The sequence below is a fragment of the Nilaparvata lugens genome, chromosome 7, assembly GCF_014356525.2.
Source record: "Nilaparvata lugens isolate BPH chromosome 7, ASM1435652v1, whole genome shotgun sequence".
Taxonomy (NCBI): Eukaryota; Metazoa; Arthropoda; class Insecta; order Hemiptera; family Delphacidae; genus Nilaparvata; species Nilaparvata lugens.
Genome location: NC_052510.1, coordinates 18,134,600 through 18,149,320, shown reverse-complemented (window position 1 = coordinate 18,149,320; position 14,721 = coordinate 18,134,600). Strand labels below are relative to the sequence as shown.

Below are 14,721 nucleotides of genomic sequence, written 5' to 3'. Positions count from 1 at the left end.
TTTCACAAGATTATGATACTATTATTAATTTTTATTCATTCATTCATCAAATGTATTATTTAATTACAAATTTATTCATCAGACTCACACGGTTTTGTGTAGAAATACTTGACATGAGAAGAGACACAACAGGCTCATGCCCAGAACTGTCTCATTATTTCCAATTTAAAATATACTGTTCGAATCTGAATGTATGTTATGTCACTTTAGCTTTTCAAAAAACAATTTTTCCAATATTATATAGATATTTCAATCGTGTTCATACATTATTATTGAATCAACTCCGTTGCTAGAAAGTAATTGTCCAACAGTAATCATCAAATCATTATAGTCCTCAAAATAGGAGAAATTATGTGATATTGTAGTAACCTGAGGTTGGTATACTTTACTATACTCTTTACTTCCTATACCCCATACTCTTTAATAATATCAGATGATATCTATACTCCAATACAGATAACAATATCAAAAGAGCTTAGTGCCTTAGTGGAAAGCTTTATTGAAATAGAAGGTAGGCCTTCTACGATTCATAGCATACCGATCGCAATCAACAGTAATCCGCCTGTTTTATGACGGCATAAAGACATTTTCGAGCCGCTGAGCCCTGACTTGCAATCCTATTTCGACATCATTGATTTCGATGCTTGGCTGACCGGCGGCCAAAGATATCAGTGATATAGATGCGGCCGGAACTTGGATGACTGTCGGCCGGGTGAACATTTATGTGACCTAATGGTCAGAGAAGTGCGATGCGATTCTGGCCAGGAATCAATGCAAGTCGGAGCCGGGTCGTGCTGAGGGGGGGGGGGCAGCTTCAGTCAGCCAGCCATTTCTCTGAATCAAAGCCGGATTATCGGCACTCATGTGCGCTCAAGTGCTTTGAGAAAGCAAAGGATAGCAGCTCGCATCGATATTCAAACGACATTCTTTGACGATAATAGAATCCGTAATTTCGCTATGAGGTACTGCAATTTTCAGTAAATGGTACTGTACACCCAAGGATAGTATACTGCATGTTACTTTTATATTTATATTATTATTATTAAGGGGTATCCAACCATTCCACGAATGAATTCATAGAAAGCATCCTGAAGTCAGGATTTGGGCCTACTATTCACCCTATGAAATCAATATTTTCCAGAATAAAACAAATCATTCTCAAATACTACATCCGGCCCCTCATGAATGATATCTATCACACCTAAATATAACATTAATATACCAATTTATTTCCTTATCGTCCATCTTCTATTTATGCTATTATTTCAAATCAAAACAACCACAATAACACCCATTTCCATGCTAATCCTCTACTCCATCACTTCCTAAAACAAAATTTCCTACATCGACTTACACCAATCCTCCCAAACACTCGAATCAGTCTCAATACGGCTGTAAAAATCTTTCCAGACGACTTGAACGCTTATCGTGAAAACAACTTGAGCATCAACATTACCTCTATAAGCTTGAAAGCTTTCGCGATCAAATCACAAGTTGAAAGTTATTTCATAAATCTTGGCTCTATCATACATAGAGCGGACCGGTAATACGATTCTCACATGTAATGGGTGCTCTTTTGAGGAGGAATCGGATGAAGAGGAGGAGGAGGAAGAGGAGGTGGAGGAGCAGAAAGAGGAGGAGGACTGCTTTTTCCGCAACGAGAGATCTAATCCACGTGAAATCGAATAACTCGACGCTTTGCGACAGTCGACCCGATCCGACCCATTAAAGCTAAGCCACCATATCCGCGAATAAAAAGAACATTTCCCTTATCCTCTCTATATTGTTATGTCGTGTTTATAGCAACTGGCATGGTAAGATTCTTTCCAGCGCCCATTCAACCCTTTTTATATTCCATATTGAGAGTAAAAAGGTCGTCGAGATCCTCAGAGCCCTTTTCTGAATCTCCATACCGACTTTGGGCTCAACAGTATGGAAGTTATATCGGCCTCGATATCTGAGTGAGCCAGCAAACGCACTGGAACCCCCCCCCTCCCCACAACACACAACAGTCACTCTGTACTTTACTCTGTATCCGTCAGAATGAGCATTACAGTCGTTTCCCTATCTTAATTCACCTCTCATATGTGTCTGAACCGCTTCAATCACTCATAAACATTCGGGTTCATACTCTCGTGAACACTTAATCCGAGATTGAATGTTCATAACGTCATCATAAACTGGAATAATGCTTTATGATGAATGTGGAAGGTTCTTATTGCAAAATACCGAAATGATCATTTTCCAAAATATGAGTCGTACGATGATGAGTATGATGAGTTTCAGTGATTTTTTGCATTATAAATATCGAGTTTTTGAGATGAGAGGAAATATAATTCGAGTCAAGTATATTTACTGTACTACTGTGAATAAGCTTCTGTCGTTGGCAGATGCAAGGTTATACAGGGCGAGAACAATTTTCAATTCAATGTGCACTGACATGAGTTGATTGGTATATCAGTCTGTTGATTCAAGTAAATTATTCCTATGCGGTTGGTATAGGTCAGCATGGAGTTACGGACTATTGCTTTCGGCGGATTTTAGCGGATTCTGATGGAAAAGGATTTTGCATCTTGGTATCATCAAAAACGCCTTTTATGCGTCGATGAATTCAAGTCATAATTCTCCATGTCCATGTTGCTCTCAACTGAATTTGGGACTATTTTCCTCCCTATTGGGAAATTGAGTGAAGCTAATTGTTCAAATCTTTCATGCGACGTTTCATTCTAATCTATAGGTCATTTACTAGTTCAGTATTATCTTGTTTTGCAAAGAGAATGGTCTTTGAAATCAATATCTATAGATAATAATATTTTGTAAATACAGCAGGAATAAATCAGGTCTCTAATATTAATATAACTATGTACGGGTGAAATGGTATCAGTTGATTATTTTGAAAATTAATAGGACTATGCTTATTTATATAATTTCGAGGGAAAAAGAGCCCCCTGAGTGGGTTCTGAATGGTTTGCAAGAGTTTCAAACTGAAGTAAGCATCATCATCTTGAAAAATGAGAATGTTGCAAAAATGAAATTCTGTAATAATAATATTCAACTAAGCAACAAATGCTCAACAATCTGGAATAAACTCAACCTTCTTGATTTTACATCTTGTTCACTGCTGAGTTTACAATCAGAATTAGGGCGGTTTAATAACGCGACACGCAATTACATGATTTCTTTATAACTCGTTGTAATTCACGGCCGAATTAATTAAAAAGCTGCGAAGGATCACATTTTTATTGCAGCGACGTGCCTGCTGCGTAATAAAACGCTAGAATTTCATAATCACTCATGAGAGTTATGGCTCGGCAGCGCACAGATTTTATGGGACAATGACTCTGCCCGAATACTTTATTGCTGTTCAAATCGATTGAGGAAAGTCGCTCCGAAAATTTTTCACATGAAGAAAATTTGGAAACATATGATTGGGGTTCATTGTAGGTCGACGTACTTTCAAGGACAATACCTCCTGTCGATAGAATGGTTCTAAAATCCATTTCGTATTGTAGGTCAAAGATATTCATGAGAAGGAGTAGAAGATAGTAAGATTAACATTCATTCAAGAACGAGTATTCTTCCATAGGATTGGTAATCACTATAGCATCCTCTTATGGAATCACTGAGCACCGTGATCGAAACACCAGTAGAAATATGAATAATACATAATTTACTACATGATCAATCCTTTCGATTGATCAAGAGAGTAGAAGCGTAGTGCCATTGATCAACTGGTTGTTAAAAACACAATGCGTTGAAATTGCTGATAATACAACAAATCAAACTTCCTGAAACGCTTCACGAGTAGAGAATCTGTTAACTATTAAACATAATAATATGAAACGATAACTTTTGATATAATAAGTAATTGACTTTTTAATGTTTGACTTTTTGATTCAAAGAGGTGGGAGAAATATGTGGAACGCGATCTAAAGACGGTTGGAGATCGTAACTGGAGTAGGCAGGTCAATGATTGAGACAGATGGAGAGGCTCTGTGAGAGAGGCTAAGGGTTGTTAAGACCTGTGGAGCTGAGGAGTAAATGAGTAAGTAGGAGATTTCAGGTCGAAGATACTAATCACTATAACATAGAATTATAACAATAGCAACAATTACAATAATTGTAGCTTAGGTTGAGAATACTTTGTTGTTGGGATTTGGCTCTAATAAAACTTGTTAATGGAGCTACAATTCATGCACGGGACATGGGAGTACTTACTTATTCATAATTTTTATTATAAAGCTTCGAAATAATTTGTCATCTACAATATTAATTATAATTGTCAATGACAACAAGTATTCTATACTCAACTCCTAATCTATTTATTTTCAAAATTGAACTTCCAAAAGTCTTAAATTGGATTTAACAGTGTTGGAGTTACAGAGGTAAATGGATGGGGAAATTCAATATATTTCCCCAAGGCAACGAGTGCATAGTTCTGCACAACATTACTGTTGAAAAATAGTAATTTCGATGAATTTTCACAGAAATTCTATCCCTGTTTTTATATCAAGGGAGCAAACAGAATGAACGAAAATTTTAAAAACAGCCAAGTTAGCGTTTATTCGGCAAATAAAGAGAGAGAAAATTCAGCAGCTCTTGCAGCAGAGGCAAATGCACAGGGGTTGGGCAGGCTCTGATGCAGTTGGATGGTGCTCCAGGGATTATTGCATAGGACAGAGATAAGCCTTCCACTCTCCTCCTCTGGGAGAACTTCTGTGAACGGAGATAGAACGCTAGAGAGAGAGTTTTGGAAGTGAGAGGGAGTGAGTGTGTGGGTGAGAGTGAGCGAATTAGAGATGGAGACTGAAAGAGAAAGAGAGTGTGAGGAACAGTATGAGGGAGTGTGAGAGAGTGTGAGAGATCGAGAAGCATCGTTGATGCTGGATCCGCTTTGGTCTCCAGGGAGCACCTTTCGTGATCCCTTTGCGCTAACGCTTCTGCATTGACAGATAGATATCTGCGATGGATAAAGCAGCCGAGATAGATAGCTAGACGTCACAGATCGCGTCGTTTATAGATCGTGTAACTTTCTCCTCGAAGAAGTACGATTCTCTTCACCTGAGCAAATATGTATTCAGCCGAAACTGATAACATTGAGTTCAGCATTCACTGGTTTATGGGTCTGTAACACTGGCCTCTCAATAAATTGGAGATGGATAAGACGTTTTCAATTATACAGTTATTTATTTGTTAGTTTCTGAGTGTTTCTTTAGAGCTCTAAGATAAGATAATGCGCAATTAACAGTAGAAATAAATAAACAAGTGTAATTTGAAAAAAATGACAAAATACTATTTTAGCTGTGATTTAGTTCTTTGTTACAAAATGATTCATTCTAGGAGAAACTTATTCCCGCAATTTCATCGTGTACAATAAAGGAAACAATTTGTAAGGAATAACAGAGTTCATTGAAAGAAGACTTCATTGAGTAAATTGGATGGAACTTGAATAAAGACTTGAGATGAAAGTTAACTTTTCCTTCAAGCTGTGTTTGTACAATAATATAAACAATGACTTGAGAGTGGGAGTCTGTTTTCCCCTACAGAGTGGGAAATATTTTTACACACTTTCTTTTTTCATTCATATGTTAATTATTCATTGAAATAACGTTTCCTCTAATCAATTTCGATCCTGATAACTTCACTGGGGAGACCAACTGAATTAATTGAAATAAATATTAGGCAAATATTCACAGGTTTTGTACTATGGAAAACCAACTCTTCCTGTCATACACACTTCGACATTAGATTTGTGAATCTCCAACTAATTTTCTGTAATTCTAATATAATTTCATATATGTCCAGTGTAAGGGGTGTTTCTCTGGGATTTGAAATCACATAGACAGTTAATAATATATAGTTATGATTATATATTTCCTACACTAATCTTCTGTAGAACAAGCTCCAGGAGAAGGACACTGCAATATGAATTGTAGTCACTGATAGAGTATCCTCCTACATGCTCTTAGTACAAAAATATATAGAATAAATTCGGTGACTTCCAGTAACATTGGGTAATACGGCAAGGCAGAACATCCAAAAGGATCTCTTCGCCAATAAAAGCATGCCTCCTTCTGGTGGCAGTACAAATAATTGACCAACGCAAAGTGTCATGGCGCCGGCACAAATCACATCACTTCACACCGCAGCGTCATCTGCTGTCCGTCATAAATTAATTTTGCAATAGTGTTAATTAAGAGGGGTGCGCTAACAGCTGTTTGTATGAGTTTGAAATGTACAAGAGTCTTGTGTCACATCTGGCAAGGGTCTACGACCCCCTTCACCCATCTCACCGTCACCAAAACTACTGCAGCACTCGATTTGGGTGTCGAACTGTTGACGATTCTGCATCGATTCACTCGACAACTTCTCAGACGATATCGTGGATGAAATCGCTGCTGCATCAGTTGCAGATTCGCTTAAACTCAGCAGATTGATTGTGACAGATTGTCATGCAGATGGTGGTTGAGGAGTCCTTAGATTGTAACCGTTCTATGTGGCTTGTGCCAGCAAATTGGTGATAAGGAAAACACAGAGCTACAAGAAGGTCAAGTGGAGTGAAAACTAGCATCAATACTAAGGTACTTCATATTTTCGCCAATATATAATTTTGTTTTCGTGCCAACTCCAAACCAGTATCAAGTTTATGAAGAACGGCTATCAAGCTGTAAAGTAATGAGATATATTTGTAGAAGCTTATCAAATTTCAAGTGGGATAAGAACCTGATTTCATCAAGAAAATGTTCAAATCAATATAATTTCAAACTCATACCAAGATTATCGCATTACTCATACCAATCACTCAAACTTATACCAAATTGAGTGAATTCATAACAAATTATCGAGTGTGTAAGCACCTAGTAAATCAAACAGTATGTAAATTATATCAATCACGTAATCACATACTGGTAGTCTCAATTTCAGTTACTTCTCAAGTAGTAAGACTAGAGTTTTTTAATAAATCAGGGTTTATTGTTCTTATTGAAGGTCCAAATTACGTCTTAAATGCTACTCCCACACCTCAACTTGACCATGATTTCTCTTGCAAGGTCATTTGAGGTTTCAAATTTCAATAAGCGATTGAATCGTGTGGAACACCCCCTCTCAAATACATTTTATCGAATAAGTGATGACTTTTTTTTACATGAAATGCATTTGATACTGCAAATAATTAAGGAAATATGAATGGGCTGAGATAGCCTCGATTTGTACTTAATATTGATTGATCCAATCTTTGTCAACTAAGATACGAATATGACTAAGAATAAACGATACTGTGAGTAAAAAAAAAAAACATTTTTCAAGTGTCACCACTCTATTGTAGCTCTAGCATCAATAGATAGATAGATAATTATTTTGAAAAATCTATTAGAATCAGAGGAAATGAATCGATTTGGTATATCTTGATTCAGTAAAACATTTTTATCTCTCCAGAAGCATTCCAATTCGGTCGTGGAGTCACGACGACTGTGATTGAATTCTAATTCAACTCGTCGAAGTAATTAAGATTAGCCGGATCAGAAAGAATGGCGCTAATCTCAACTGGAATACAATTGGTCCTATCATGCAGCCTTATCACCAGATTTTGTTTTCAGCGAGCGAAGACTGCTCTTTGTAATCAGACGACGCGGAATGATTAGTACGAGCCGGCCTGATAAGAAGATTACATAGAAGAGCGGATTATGAGAGAATAATTTCTCTTTCAAATTGAAAAGTGGGGCTCATCCTTTATTCTTATCTAGTTTATGGTGATCAAGTCGGTTATTACGTTATTTTCGAAGCCTTTAGAGCATCTAATTTTCAATTTTTTCTTATCGTTTAATATCGCACAATATCAAACACAGGAGTCTTGTAATCCAATTTACGTACTGAGTACGGGAGAAACTTAATAGAAGCAGGTTAACGTAGCTTATAGTGAAAGTTTTTTTAAGATAACACCCACATAAGCCCTGGAATTGTGAATTGGTGAAGAGAGGGATGATGATTAAAGATGAATGGAGCTATAGTTCAAGTTTAGTTACGAGACAACGGGAATTGTTTTTCAAGCTCAAAACTGTTAGTAGTGGAGCTTTCCTCAAGCAGTCACCTCTACTACATGAAAGTCCACAGCAAATAACTTATTTTTTTCTCATTCCAACCTATCATATAACTATTCAACTTCATAGATGAAGTGAAGCATAAACCTCGGATTTTATCATATCGAAAATCAAAAATATTCAAAACTAGAATGGAATTCAATCAATACTGTTCTAAAAAGTGGAAAAATATTTCAATATTGGAAATATTAAATGGTATGAGATGATAGAATATTCCAATAAATGATTGAAATAATTGTAGTGTGAATCAGTTGCACATACCTGTTCAATTTTACATTCGGGACTGCAACCCACATCAAAAGGCGCTGCTTCCCCAGTTTGGCTCTGATACAACAAAATAAATATTGAAATAGATTATTGGTCATGTATTTACAGTATTACTAGCAGGAACCCGTGCTTCGCAAGGATCTATTTTCAAACTTCATAATCTGAAAACTTGACGTAATGAAATTTTGAAGAATTTAAAATAGGCCTATAACCATCCTTGGTTAATCAAGAATCTAGCCTATTTGCAAAATTTCAAGTTAATTAGTCCAGTAGTTCAGACGTGATGATGCGTCAAACTTAATTTTCCTATCCTTTACGTGTATAAGCCAACTCTTAATTTTATTATAGATATGGTTAACGACTGCAAGAGATAGGAGTGTCGAACAGGGAAGTTGTGAAACTATGATAGCGCCAGAAGTGTCTCAAACACAATAGTAGGTACTACATGAACTTTTTGAAAGTGATTTGAAAAAAAAAATTAAAACAACACAACTTAAAGTTGTCAACCTTATCATTCTACCATCATTCTACCTCCTTTTAGAGAGGCTTTTGTTTGAGCCGAATGAAATCTTCCATCTTATATATAAATGAATGTCTGTTTGTGTGTTTGTTCCCTATGACTCGAAAAATACTTGACATAACGGCATGAAACTTTGGGAATATGTTGCGTAAATATTGGGGATGGTTTCTGACCAGAAATTTTTATAGGGTGGCTAATAATGATTATTTATTAATCCATTTTACAGGCCTATGTTTTCGAAATTGTCGGCCCAGCGGCTACCGAAGAACGGAAAGATGATCATGATTCAAGATCATATTGCGATAATATGATTCAGCATCTAAAGTTACCAGCTGTAATAAACACGTCACCCTAATGATAAATTGTGTAGGCTACTGGTATTGCAACGGTAGTTTGGAGTTGAAGTGTAGTTGATTGGTACCAGCTGTAGATAATGGTTCTTCAGAAGACCTACACAAATAATTATCACTCCCCTATCGTTGGTTGAGTTCAAAGCCACTGATCAATTCCATCGGGTTCTTTTTACGTTCAGTAAAAAACCTGATCACAGATTAGTGTTGATGAGAGCACTCTAGTGTGCTACTACATCATTGTTAAATAGCCTCCATGCTCATTGTACTAGTCGCTCTTGGAATGTCTCCACAGTTTGGAGCTTGTAAATATTGTTCTAATAAATTGAAGTTATAATTATAAATCTCGTCAATTTAATTATCACTTATGACCTACACATTAGATAAACATGGTGTCAGGTTTTACTACAGTGCATAATTTTCAGTTTGTAGTTCTGACATTATTTTTTAATGAATAACGATTTGCCTTGGCTTGGCTGCAATCGGTAAAGCATGAGAGTTAAATTATATAAATCTGGTCGTGGTTTTCTAGAATACAATTTCGCTAAAATCTTTATAAACTCACTCAGGAGCTCTTGCAAATTATTGCTTGGACAATTTATAGAAATTTCTGGAAAGTATTATTTTCAGAGATTTAATCAACAACACAGTATATGGCTGTGAAAACCAGTTTATTCTATTACTGATAAAATTGGATGGTAACTCTCTTAATAATTTAATACTGATAATTAATAAATAGAAATGTGATTTGTACTCTGTGGTATTGGGGAATAAAATGAATGGTACACCATAAAAAATTTGATACATATATTGTATGAATAAATATTAAAGTCAGATCAATATAGAAAATATATGAAATAAATATATCAAGATAAAATATCACAGACCAGTACACTATTCTTTAGCTCTATTGCACGAAACTTTATCATGTGCTTTTCAATTCATTGATAATATGCATTTATTTGCATGCAGCTTTGGTATCGACTTGCTGTTGCTTGTCGATTTAGGTAATCTCACTTTATATCATATTTCATAAATCATAGAATGATAAATTGATAGATCATAGATTATAAATATATTAATTTCTGTAATTTCCAGTATATTTCTCAATAACATAATATATATATCTCTCAGGGCAGGAGGTTCGGCCTCTGATGGAAATAGATAAATCAATTTATCCAGTGAACAAGAGCTACATTATATTATTACAAATTATTATATAGAATAGATGATTGGGTGAGCATTTGTATTACAAGATTAGAATTTAATATTCCTTTAATTTGTGTACCTTTGGATATGTAAATTGACTTATTCTTATTTAATAAGATATTTCTTATACCCTCTTAAGACTTGTGCAAGTTTTGTATTAATTCTTAATATTTATGACCTTTCCAACTAGATAGCTTTTATATTTATTTCACTCGAAGCACTGAGGGCGCCCTAACTTTATATTTCGACTATTTATCACTCATATGCTGAATTTTTATAAGCTGTTGGCAGCGATCCGAATTTCCTGGTAGTCCTAGATTTTTGGTGGCCGAAGTCGTCTTCTCCCAGGGATTAAATAAATATTTAATGACTTTCGCTTTAATGCAGCATCACTTCTAAGTCTTATAGAAAATTAATGAATGAATTTAAACTTTAAGTCTTTGAAAAGTACAATGTAATAAAGGGTTTTGTGCTCTACAAAATTTTAGTGTCCTTCCATAGTGGTGTCTCACAGGCAAGTGGGTAGGTTCTACTTTTATTTCCACAATTTTCATTTCCGACTTGCAAATCTACATAAATTTAAATAATCTGTTACTACGCCATTTAAAGTTTCAAATAGTCCATGCCAATCTACTAAATTATTACCTATATCATACATATGATATTTTATATGTCCTCAGGCCATATCTAATACATAAACTGGATAGTAAAAATTTACAAAATCTTATCATTTATAGAGATATTTATAAATACATTTGAATCGGTTCTCTATTGCCGCCCATCGATTACTACAATTTGATTGGTTCATGCAAATTCACTATGGTATACATGCGCCTAGGAACCTCCTACTTCCTTAATACTCTAATTTATTTATATTTGGTGGTTTAAGTACATTTATTACATATAGTATATTTTTATAAGGTTTATAAGTTGTTTCTCCCTCTACAACAATTGGCCATGTGCTTTTTTAAAATCCTCTAGTTGCATACCATTCAGTTACAATAAATTTCTGCCAAGGTGTCTGGCTAGATTTCACGTTATGCGACTTGATCGATCATTATGTCGCCAATCAGTAGGTATTTTAAGCCTAACCTCAAATTTTCCAATACTTTATATAATATAATATAAGTAGCAAATAACTTCCTATTTCTATTCAGCTGTTCTAATTTTAGCCATGATACCTGATATTATCTAATCTTTTAATAATCGTTATCACAATTGGCGATACTAGACTAGCTATTTCAGACCTATAAAATTCTCCCAAATAGTGATTTTGCTCGCCCATCATATTTTAATATGTTACACGCGCCCCCGAATTTGAATTCAAAATATTTTGAGAATCAACAATGTTTTTAATACAAATTCTTTCTTCAACATATCAACATAACCTATAAATATCCACCAAAAACACTTTCAAATATTATCATAATAATTCGCAGACCTTATCTGCTTACGCTCCCCTTAAATCTCCATCAAAACAATAACAAAATTCCTCCTTATGAACACAAAAATATCACAAATAAAACATCTTGAATACATTTCCTCCTCTACAACATAATACAGTACTTTCAAATCTTCCACTTGCAGTGGTACCAACTTATCTTCATACAATAAACATCTGATTCTCATACAATAAATTCCTTTCAAGAAAAGTTTCAATTAACAATTTTTGGGGCTCATACTTCATTACAATTTCTTGGTCTCCAAATATTAACAATGTTCTATAAAATCAGGTACAAATTCTTCTTTTTGCTATACATTGGTTTGGGCTTTTATGGTAACTCATTTCAATTGAGGTTTCTCGGTAACAACATGGTATAAACAATGGTAATAATATTATAGAACATATAAATAAATATATTAACATTAATAGATACATTAAATAACATATAAATAGCTTTTTGGGTACAATACTTTTCATAACATATATATAAGAGCTGCATACTGGATCTAGGTGGCTTTGGCCGGCTGACTGAATTTCAGATTTCCGCTTTTTTGACGTCATAATTTCCTAGCTTCTATTCGAGCGATACAAGTTAACCTATTCGTCATAATTTCCACATTTTAAGGTAATTTACTTATTTTATTTTTACTTTCCCCTCTTGTGCCCTTTTTTATACAATGCTGAGTGAGAAAATACATAATTAAAAATTGTTCTTCTGTTTGTTTCAGGCCTCTAACAGTTGGAAGAAATTGAAAATCGGATTTGTTGACATGAGGTGCTTCATCAATATTAAATTTATTAAGAAAGGTCAGTAATTGGTTGATAATGTTGTTTTCATTTGACTTCTTATTGTACTTACTTCAAATTCTATGATATGGTTTAATATTGGCTACATTTTCCCACCAGACAGTGTGCGTATCTTTTTTCTCCTGCAACTGGACTGTGTTGTGTTGCGATATGGCTACAACAGTGAATGGCCCTGAATAAATAAAAAAGAATTTATGTGTTACTTTCCCCAAAGCATTTGATAATCAGTGGCTTTTTACTAAGACTTCATCTCCAATTTTATATGAAAGTATTTTGTAAGCTTGGTCATGATACCTCTTTCTATTATTGGCTGTTTGTTCTAGTTTTAATCTAACTAGATGATGGATATTAGAACTTGTTGGCTCATTTATTTCTGAGCTTGGAAAATCAATTAATTTTTCGATAAATGTATCGTTTCTTCTACTAGACATGATTTCATAAGGAGTATGACCAGTGCTTTCGTTTAGGCTATTATTATAACATTTCTCTAAAAATGATAAGTATTCAACCCATTGTTGATGTTTTTCATTACAGTAAGTCCGCATAAAATGAGAGATCTCTGCCATAAGTTGCTCCACGGGATTAGCGCTGGGGTTATAAAGAGAAGTTCTCGACCATTTAATATGAGCCAGGTGAAGTATTTCTTTTCACTGCTTGCTACAGAAATAGGTTGCATTGTCGGATAGGATGCGTTTAGGCTTTCCTACTTCATTAGTCCATCTTCCTGTTACGCATCGGGCCAAGGCTTCTCCTGTTAATTTACCTATGGGAAATAGCATTGTATATTTTGAGAAAATACATGTGAGCACGAATATGTATTTCTTTTCATATTGGGCCATAGGTAATGGACCATATATATCCACTGATATTAATTCCAGTGGTGTACTAGGTAGAATGGGATTTTTTTCGCCTCTGATGTGGTATTGCATATATTTGGCTTTCTGGCATATATCGCAAGCTTTTATTATTTTGGTCACTTTTTTATGCATGTTTTTGAAGTAACAACTTTCCTTTAGCATGTGGTGGGTCTTCATTGCTCCAAAATGTCCAATATGTTTGTGGGCTTCTTTTATCAAGTCTGTTTCTATGTTTGTGGGAATTATTATGCGCCAGTCGTAAGTATTCTAAGCTGGTCGGTGGAACATAAATCCTTTGCAGCGGGTGTACTGTCGCAGGTAGTCGGGCAGTTCAGTAGCTCCTTCCTCCATCAGTTCACGGATCTGGGATAGTTTTGGGTCTTCATATTGTGCGATGCAGATTTTTTCAGGGGTCAATATGGCAGTGTGAATTCGTGGTTGGATATTGGGGGGATATGGTATGCTTTCACTGTTCTTTACTGTGAAACATTTCAGGTTGGTATCTTGACAATATGTGGCATCTATTTCTCTGGATAAAAAGTCGGCAGTCTGATTTTTCTTTCCTGGCAGAGGGGTCAATTCAATATCATACTCTTGAAGTGCAAGGAACCATCTGGATAAGCAGTTGTGATTTAATTTGGCTGTTTTAAAAAATGTTAAGGCTTTATGGTCTGTGTTGATAAATATCTTGTTGCCGAGTAACAATGTCTTCTTGGAAAATCTCTGTGCCTATCGCATAATCCGATGCATCAACATTCAAGAAAAAAGGTTTCTTCATGTTAGGATGTTTCAGTACGACAGAGTTTAGGAATGCTTCTTTTAGTTGTTGAAATATGGCCTCTTCATTATCAGTCCATCTCCAAGGTTAGGTGCTGGATAATACGTGACTGAGCTGGGCGGTGTAGTGTGACATTTGTTTGTTAAAGCAGTGGTAGAACTGTAGAAATCCAATAAACTTTTGTAGTTGTTTGCGGTTGATTGGTGATGGAAAATGTCTGATAGCTACTAGTTTATTTGTGTCCTGTGATATGCCAGTTGGTGTAATTATATGTCCTAGGTATTTTACTTCGTTTGCAAAAAATTCACACTTTGATAGTTTCAGTTTCAGTCTGCAATTGATCAGTCTATCAAATACTGTATCCAGATGCTGGCAATGCTCGCGTATATTTTG

At 35.2% G+C, this 14,721-nt stretch overlaps 1 protein-coding gene across 1 annotated transcript in view; it reads left to right on the top strand.

Annotated features, from left to right (window-relative positions):
- The window catches only part of LOC111047271 (cytochrome P450 4C1-like), a 437,563-nt gene that overhangs the window by 8,632 nt on the left and 414,210 nt on the right, over positions 1–14,721 (top strand). The window lies entirely within an intron of this gene.